A 9,702-nucleotide genomic window follows, 5' to 3' on the forward strand; every position below is an offset into this window, starting at 1 on the left:
CCGTCATTTTTCTTCCATATTTAGATATTATCACACTGGACTTAAGCTGTCATTCTCTCTGCTCATTTCTAGAGCTTCTACTGACTATCATTCCTCTTTTTTATGCAGAGCATACCTACCTTTCTGCCACCTGCATCCTGCTCTCACTACAGGTCACAATGTCTGTAACATCATAGTCCACTGAGACTTCTGCCTAACCTTATCTTTCAACCTGGCCGGTGTAAACAAGAAGGGGCTCAGAGCCAACCCCTAATGTAATCCCACCACCACCTTGAACTCATCTGTCACTCCTACCACACACCTCATCACTGTCCACACACATGTCCTGCATCACCCTCACATACTTCTCGGCCACCCCCAACTTTCTCATACAGTACCACAGTTATATCCTGGAATATTTTAAAGTGCTATTATCTCAGTATCCTCACCTTTAAAAAAAAAGAAAAAAAAAAAAGCTCTCAACAGAAACAACTTTTTTATTACACTTATTTTCAGTATTTCTTTAGGAAAACAGAACTAAACCCTCTTCCCCTTTCCCCATTCCCCTTTTGTTTGGTTAAAAACAAGCACTGTGGGTCAAAACAGTACTGATTTTCTCTTTGTGTGCGGTAAAAACAGGCCCTGTGAGTGAATAGAGTAATTGCAATTTGTATTTAAAACATATTTGCTGTTTCAGTTCAGATGTATATAAGCATCACTTCTGGGGGAAGGTTCACAGCTGGGATTCTTGTGTGTTGTTTCATCCCTTTAAGGGTGAGCCATTGTAATAGTTTCACCTGCACACACAAATCTGTTCTGTTTAGGTAGAGGAGATCGTTGACCAATCAGAAGACTGATGTTTAGATCCCTGGATGCTTTAGTCCAAATGCCAAAGTATTCTTGGGCAAGATGAGTTTTGCAGAGTGTGCATGTTAGATTAAAACACTTGGATGCAGAAAAAAGTGCTAAGATAAATGAGCCATGTTGTATAAAGCAGCGGTCCCCAACGGGTCAAGGACCGGTACCAGTCTGTGAGTTGTTTGGTACTGGGCCATGAGAGTTGAGGCTCGGGTGTGAAATTTATGGTTTTCAGGGTTTTTATTGATATATTTTAAACTGTTTTTATCGTTATTTCGGTTTCACTGAGTCTTTTCCTGTGTGTTACGAATCAATTTTTCTTTTTCTGGGCACCGGTGCTGGTTTTATTTAGTTGTATTTATTCACGACACCTTAAAGGCCGGTCCGTGAAAATATTGTCGGACATAAACCGGTCTGTGGCGCAAAAAAGGTTGGGGACCCCTGGTATAAAGCACTCAGTTAGATTAGAAACATATGAACTACTTCTTCTACCATGTGTGTTTTAAGGCTATTGAAAAAAGAAATGGAAAATCTTCATCCATCTTTTTTTCCCATCTTTTCTCCAATTTTTTCAAATCTTAACTTTACTTTGCCAGGTTCAATTTAATATCTTAAATCCAAAAGGATTGCAGTAATTTAGTGAAACTAAGCTCAGCGTTTCATAAATTCAAGTTAATCACAGTTAATTCATGATTTAGCAAGAGTTAACAAGAATTCCTCCACAGCAATGTGAATAACTGACAATTACTGCAAACACTTGATTGCAGCTCTTGCTACCAAGAGTAGCACAACCAATAATTAGGCTTAGTGGAAAATTACTTTTTCATGTAAGGTTGGGTAGGTTTGGGTAGGTTTTTCATTCAATAAATGAAATCAGTATTTAAGAACTACATTTTGGATTATTCAGGCTATCTTTGTCTAATATTTACATTTTTTTAATGATCTGAAACATTTAAGTATGACAAATATGGAAAACATTAAGAAACCAGAAAGGGGTCCAGTACCGTTTCACAGCAGTCACGACAAGAATGCGACAACTGCATCAAACTGGGTGAGGACGCTCATCAGTGTGAAAAAATAGAACATTGTGTCCTACACAGACAATGTTGGGTAGATGACAACAGCTTCAGGCATATAGGTTACGCACTGAGACTGAGGGAACATTCTTTTATTTAGATAACTGTGGTTGTTAGGTGTCACCAAAATAAATCCCTCCCAGGCTTTTGCCAGTAAGTGTATGTCATTGTTCTTGTGTGTTATGATGTCATCGTGTTCCTACTTGCTGAGTTCTTTAAAGTTCACTCACATTTTTTAATGTTCGCTTTGATACATATCTGTGCAAAATCTTGATCTGCATTTGCTTTTATTTTTATAAAAAGAATGTTGTTTGCAAAAATAAAAAAAAACTTAAAATCCAACTTCATCTGGTTGTTGTAATTCAAGGTGCAGGGCTTTCCTGGGCATGTTCTGATATTTGCATGATTCAAGAACAGGTTTCTCAGCTGTGTTATGGCTGGGTTTTGCCAAAGGCTTTTAAACAAGTCTGTCCTTTGTGGTTCTTTTGCTTTTATTTTCGCATTCTGTTTCGTTTTCAGTCAGTCTGTTAATTTAATCTGTCTGTAATCATGATTGCTACATCTAACTTAAAAAAAAGTGTCTTATTTTGGATGTTTAATCTTTGTTATTTTTCTGATAGTTCATTTGATCAACATTTTGGTGATTTCATTATTAACCACTTGTCAATTGTCTTGATGGATTTTTTCATATGTAAGCAGGTATCTGTGTTTTGAAAGTGGCTGAAAATATTTCAGTACATAAGAAACCCTCGTGTGATGGCTGCTTCCGGCAGGATTATGAACCACGTCACAAAAGCTTAAACTATCTCAAACTGGTTTCTTGAACAAAACCGTTAGCTCACTCCATTGAAATGGCCTCCACAGTAGTTGGATGGTGATTCATATCATGTATCAATTTAGTTTCACGTCCAGCACTTCTTATCAGTGACCTCGTGTGCTCTATTGCATCACTAGCCACACCCATCAGTACTTTCATGACATATGCAAAAATGTCATGAAGAGTACATTCCTATAGTAAAAGAGGCGTTTAACGAATGGAACGTAAGTTATTCATTTACTGTGAAAGAATTGTTAGGAATACAGCTTATTATGCTAGAATCAGTAAGAATAGAATAGAATAGAATAGAATAGAATAATCCTTTAATTGTCCCATAAGAGGAAATTTGGTTGTCACAGCAGCAGAAGAAAAGCACATATACAAACAGAACAGGACACAGAGCAGACACAATCACACACAATCTTTACCGAAAAAAAATATTTACATCTTGGACAATAGTAACAAAAACAGAGTACTGTACAGTTATTAAGATTAAAGTACAGTTTTTTTTTAAAAACAAAAACTTGGGTCTGTTAAAAGTATAAATAAATGTCAGTCCCATCACCATATTAATAAAGCTTAAAAATGTAGTTTTCAAAAGTATGACTTCTTAATTGATGTACATATATGAGGAAAAGAATGGGATCAAGTCATGAGCCCTGTGGAACGCCCAAAAATTGGGAACTGTGTAAGCAGGCTGTTCTTCATAATTAGTCAAAGCTCTTGCAGTCTTCAATTAGCAAGCACATTTTTTTCATTTCATTTTCATTGTGAATCAAACATAAAATAAACTTTTCACATATTTTTACTTTTATTTTTTACTTTTATTTAATGTGAAAATGTGTAAAACTATTAATTTGGATGACTCTGCTTTGAATATTTAAAAAAAAACTGAACTTCCAAAGAGTGTACTTTTTGTCTCAAAATTTGAATTTGAAAAAAAATAAATAAAAATATTTAATTAAAATGATATCCATTTACACGTGATTTTTTACAGCCGTTTCTTTTCGAAACATGACAGATCATCTCGTATATATTTCAGACATATCTCCTCAGACCATCAGGCAAAGTACGTCTGTACTACCTCAGACTGCTCTCATGTCGCCAGTATGTTTTCACTGTGTGTTATCCACAGCCATGTGTCTCAGGCCTCCCTGCCCCCTCAGTCCGACTCAGGCAGCGTGTGTGGCATGTGTTTTGGATTCCTGCCCAAGGCCTATACAGAGCACAGGAACAAGGGCCCCCTGTGTGTTCTGTTTTTCACATTCCTCAGCCCTGACATCAGCCCAGTTCCAGGAAGGACGCTGAAATGACTGTGTGCGGGAAGAGGCCCCCTTGACCTCTGCAGTCTGGCTAGCGTACCCTGGTTTGGTGGAGGCCCCTACCATCCCAGCCAAAGCCCCCACAACAATGCAATCAAAGGGATGCTTTACATACCACATGTTGTTTTGCAGCAGAAGTTAGATGGGTAGCCAGTGATCGTTAAGATGGATTATCCCCCCTTAGACTGCCATATGGAAATTTAGGACACATGCTGAATGTAAATATTATGCTTCACTAAAATGAAATATCAAACTAACTGAAAACTCGTGGCTTTTTTTGTGTTTTAGTTTTTGGTAGTTTTGGCAATAGTTTTCTTGGGTAGATACTATTGCCACTCTATCAGTGTCTGAGTTTCTTTTAATGTCAACAAATATGCATGCATACTGTAATATATCAGTTTGTTTTCTCAGCTGTTGTTCTTCTCCTCGTAATCCTGCCCCTTTTTTGTGTATCCAATGAATGATCTTCACCTGTGGGGTTGTTAGCATCTCATTGGCTGATTTAAACTCGAGTTAGCTGCTAGAGGCCTCTTCAGAGGAGACAAAGAATGATGCTCTTTGTCCCCTTTTTCACCAAAGGAGTATTTTTTTGTATTTCTGCATTACTTGATGGAGTTTAAGCTTTTATTTGGAATGTATTTACAGAAATGCGAGATTACTTTAGCATAAGATTTGTTGAATGACCATTATTTAATTAAACAGTCATTTTGACCTATCCTTCCGGTATTTACTTCTCTCTGTCTCTTGTCTTGTTATTGTTTGGCTTTTTTCAGTATTTTATTTGTTCCTGAGTAAATCGGTTTGGCTGAGATTAAAGTTATAGTTTTTACACAGCTGAATAAACGTCAAGCAGACAGCTGATTATCAGAAGTGTGAGATGCTCGAGAATATACTCCGGTGTCCCGTTATATTTTAGATAGCAAGGAGTTTATTAAACTTCCCCGAAACAATCTGCAAATTTCATTAAAATTTAATAAACTATCATCTTGTCTTTATTTTTAGTTAGCACATACCTTAAACACTTACAGCTGTAAGCTAATGATAGTTATATAAGAGCAGATGCTGCTGGTGCAATAAGCTGTACGTTTTACATCCAATGGATGCGCGATCTGATTAGTCGACTAATCGCAAAAATAATCGGTGACTAGTCGACTATCAAAATAATCGTTTGTGGCAGCCCTACTACGGTATCAGTTTCAAAATCCTACATCACCTCATTCTCAAATGATCACATTCATAATCATGCATGTCCACCTGCCCAGCCTTGTGACGACAACACCGGATCAGCCGTTTATAGCTGAGCACATAAAAACACAGGCTCAGGTAAAACATTAAAAGGCGTTTGTGTCTTCCTGTCCAGAGACATTTAGTGATCAAATTACACTCCCCCCTCGAACCTGCTCATACCAGTTTGTGGTAGTTATTTCCTAGAGCCAGTATACTCTGGAAAATGGAAGGATTTAGATTTACTCGAGGTATTTTCCATGAGCTCACAAAATGGCTCAGATGGGTTTAGTTTGGATAATGGTTATTTTGTTCCACAGTACACTGAGAATGACATATTAACTCCAGAACCAAACTGTATGAAAAACAAAGTCATGTTTAAAAAAAGAATCGGTTTATTGTGCCAAAGTTTTTTCAGTACACGGTTTTCAGCACACATAATGTTTTATATGAGGACAGGAAATGTAAAAGCATTCTGTAATCGGGCGCAGAATGCTTTCAGTTCTGTTATTTATTTCTGGACTCAAAGCCAATGGCGTCGTCAGTTTCAAGTTTCCTGTCTGCTATATTTCATCTCGACTGCTTCATACATGAAGTCATTCGATGAGGTTTTCGGGCTCACGGCCAGCTTCGCCCACCAGATGCAGCCTTGTGTCGGGTTTCACACAAGCATAAGGCACAAGCATGTGAGTGAGTGAGTGTGTGTTCATGTTCATGTGTGTGGGTGAACAAGTGGGTGCCTCAACAGAAAGGAGGGTGGAAGCTTGGGAGGAGGAGACATCAAAGCCTCGGGAAATCGGATCCCCTCTTTCAACAAAGCAGGCCATGGGGTTTGGAGACAAAGGAAACGCGATCTGCCATGTGACTGTGAACGCCATGCATGCCTCCCCCAGTCTGGCTCCATTCAGCTTTTCACTCATTCAACTTTATCAGGCCCCACCACCACAGCGAGCATTTGGAACAAACTAAATTAACCTTTAGAGTAATGTTGTGGTTTGCATGTTTCTTTCTTTTGTTTTGTTTTTTGTTGTTTTTTTTAGCGAGAGCTTGGGTGCCTCTTTTTTTTATATCTTGTGAGGTTCTTTTGTTTGATGTGGCTACTACTTTTGCTTTCATTGTTACTCATGTAGAAGCATATTTGTTTACACTGACACCGTGGGGGCTTCCCACCCTTTTTGGGGGGAGGGGGGAAAGCAAGCCTCGTTACATAAAATTGAAGTTTATGTTTAATTATTTGTTTCAGGTTGGCATGATTAAAGCATGTCTTTTTTCATGTTTTTAAGCACGTGTTAGTAAACTTGAACAATAATTACTTACAACTACCACAAAAGAAAACTACAAGTGTGTAAGCACTGCTACACATTTCATAACAATTTACTTTCATCCATATTCATAAATCTACTCAATGCTTTCTGCTAAAGATTTTCAGCTTTTCATGCTGTAGTCTCTCAATTCAACAACTACAGCATTCCCTGCTAAATGTTCTTATGATTTTGTATTAACACATACATGTCGTAATCAGTCCAGCTTTTCTAGTTTTGTTCTAATACAGATACCTTGGCTTCAGTTAAGATCAGTATCGGCTTATGGGTGGGGGGTATGACAAAGTCAAACATCAGAACTTCATTTGTTTCAGCATGTCTTGTATGACATGTCATCCAGCTGACTGCATTCTTAAAAGCCACTTTACCTTTAGAGTACAGGCTCACGCCCTTACCTGAGGTATTGTTAACATGTTCACAGGTGCTTGAGTAATACAGGAATTTGTTCCTCCTTGTCTAATGTCTGGATGTTAGTTTGGTGTGCTCTCCTGCAGATCATTCCTTCCAAAACAGCACATAATAAAGTGCTGGTGAGCAACTGCATTTGCAAAACGACAATATAAATAATTGCATTTCATTTAAAAATGAAGAAAAATCTGACTCATAAACTGTTGCAAAGAGCAAGTACCATCAGGAATGGAAAGGATTCATGACATGCAATGATGTGAGTTTATTAGAAACGACTGCAAAAACATTAAATCTATTTCGCTTTTATGGTAACTATTTCCACAGTGGTGAACCTTTTACTGAAAAGTCGACTAAGACCGAAAATTGTATAGGGATCTGAAAAACTCAACACCTATGTGTGTATTTTGTTGTGTCAGCGGCGCTTGAACAATCTTTATGTTTGCTTAATATGTCACCTGTATTTACGCAAAGTGTGATAAAGAACATCCGGACTGCATCCTTTGAACCCTGTGGGTCATAACTGCCACACCTCAAATGACACAGTCTGACCACACCTTGTGGGTGGTAGGTGTAATAACAGCATGTTCTCTGTTTAACCCCTTAAGTCTGTGTTGTTTCTCCGGACCCAAATGTAACTGAAAGAAAATACCCAAACTTAATCAGTAACAGCTCCTCAACTGTATGACGATTCTTGGAAAACAGACACTTGGGATACCAAATATTAAGAGATGGCCTAGTCTGAGTAACATTTATTAATGGTGTACTTTCGTAAAAGTCATGTCATGCATGACAGAAAGTTCCTGTTTTGCTTTTAAAAAGAACAATGATAAAAGCCAATATAAAAAACACTAACAGCAAATGTTTGCCTTGAGTCAAAGTGAAAAAAAGAAAAGAAAAAAAAAGGACCAAATTATTCAAAGACTTCCCGAGTTCACGCTATTGTAGAAGAGGCATTTCCGGCTCTGGTCAGTTTTCCTTATCAGTTTCCTTGCCCTTATTTGGAAGTTCCGGAAATTTCAACTTGTTCCCAACAGTTGATGTATAAATAAATTTTGTAACGAGATGCAATAATCTACAATCTCTTTGTAGATTATTGTAGATTAGACAATAGAGTGATCAATACAGAACATTACTGATCATAAAGCTGGTAGATATAGTCTACTCTGAAACTCAAACAGCAACAGTACAAACATGATGACTACAGGGGCCCGTTCTTCGTACCTCGCTAAGTAGGTTAGCCGGATTAGATTGTTGACGATTTCGCGTGATCCTGGATCAGTCGGTTCCCCGAAGCTCATCCGGGACTTGCTGTCATAGCAACAGAGCCGTAAGCGTAAACCTGCTCGGGAGCAGGTTTACTTTATGTAAACAGGATTAGATCGCGGCCACGCAGGTATGTCCGCGTCATTTATACGAAAGCAACAGCGATAAATAAATAACATCAATGTAACTGAAGATAATGCAGCACTTGATCCTTTTATTGATGTCACACAGATACATACAGGTCATTTCCTAAAAAAGGGAAATGTACTATTAACATTCTATTACATGTATGTGATTATTACAGATGTAATTCATATTTCAGAGTAGTAATTGTAAATTACTTCGTGTAATCAAGATGAGAGACCACGGCTATAAAAGCCAAGGTGGATTTGGGAAGCCTGTCGCAGCCATGTCCTGTCCGTTTACGCGAGCCACCCATTGCGGAAGGTGCAAGATTGATAAGGAGAGTCCTCAGAATTCAGCGTATATTGCGGGATAGACAGGATCCTTTAGCTCAGCGCGACAGTGTGCTCATTGAGAGATATCGATTTTCCCGTGAGGATATTATTTACTTAACCAACTTGTTGACGAGGGGGTGCAGGACCACCACCTGTCTTTTTTTGCTCTGCCCTTTTCTTGGTTGCTGTTATAAACAAACAAACAGATTATTTCAGGCTCTCTTTCCAAGAGACTAAAAGCAATATAAGTGATAAATCTTACCATTCTGTAGGATATTCTTATATTTCACTTTTACTTGTTCCCATGTTCTAGTGGGTCCTGTTGTGGCTCTAATGTGAAAGAGGATATAATATAACAATATAATATAATGTAATATAATATTGGATAATATAGTGTAATATAATAAATCTACCCTACCGCCTACTGGTGTTGGCCAGAGGGGCCGATGGCGCAATATGGCAGCCTCGCTTCTGTCAGTCTGCCCCAGGGCAGCTGTGGCTACACCTGTAGCTGCCTCCACCAGTGTGTGAATGTGAGAGTGAATGAATAGTGGCATTGTAAAGCGCTTTGGGTGCCTTGAAAAGCGCTATATAAATCCAATATATTATTATTATTATTATTATTATTAAATTACTTACGAGTTTAATTTGTCAGCAACTTCCTGCCAGCCCTCTCTCCTTGCTTTTGCAGCCTTTGCAGTGTTCCCTTGCGTTCTGATTAAACTCTGAAACTCCTGAAATCCCTCACGAAAATGTCGAAGGGGCGTGCTCGGTATTTTCCGGCAGCAGAGCAAGAACTCATGAGTGAGGGATTTCAGGAGTTTCAGAGTTTAATTAAAACGCAAGAGAACACTGCAAAGGCTGCAAAAGCAAGGAGAGAGGGCTGGCAGAAAGTTGCTGACAAATCAAACTCGTAGGTAATTTAATAATAATAATAATAATAATGGATTCGGTTTATATAGCGCTTTCCAAGGC

The 9,702-nt window shown here is 38.3% G+C and overlaps 1 long non-coding RNA gene across 3 annotated transcripts; it reads right to left on the bottom strand.

Moving 5' to 3' along the window:
* Nucleotides 1–8,248: 8,248 nt before the first annotated feature.
* LOC308405792 lies at nt 8,249–9,469 on the bottom strand. Of its 3 annotated transcripts, none has more exons than XR_013973393.1 (4): nt 9,367–9,466; nt 9,146–9,242; nt 8,990–9,057; nt 8,253–8,912 (listed from the first exon to the last, which is right to left on the bottom strand). It is a non-coding gene; the product is annotated as an uncharacterized lncRNA (long non-coding RNA). The 3 variants fall into 3 exon arrangements; XR_013973394.1 differs by having other exon boundaries at nt 8,254–8,912; nt 9,146–9,238; nt 9,367–9,469; XR_013973392.1 differs by lacking the exon at nt 9,367–9,466 and having other exon boundaries at nt 8,249–8,912; nt 9,146–9,348.
* Between the last annotated feature and the right edge of the window lie 233 nt (nt 9,470–9,702).

The sequence above is a fragment of the Rhamphochromis sp. 'chilingali' genome (genome assembly GCF_963969265.1).
Source record: "Rhamphochromis sp. 'chilingali' genome assembly, chromosome: 11".
In the NCBI taxonomy this organism is placed as follows: domain Eukaryota; kingdom Metazoa; phylum Chordata; class Actinopteri; order Cichliformes; family Cichlidae; genus Rhamphochromis; species Rhamphochromis sp. 'chilingali'.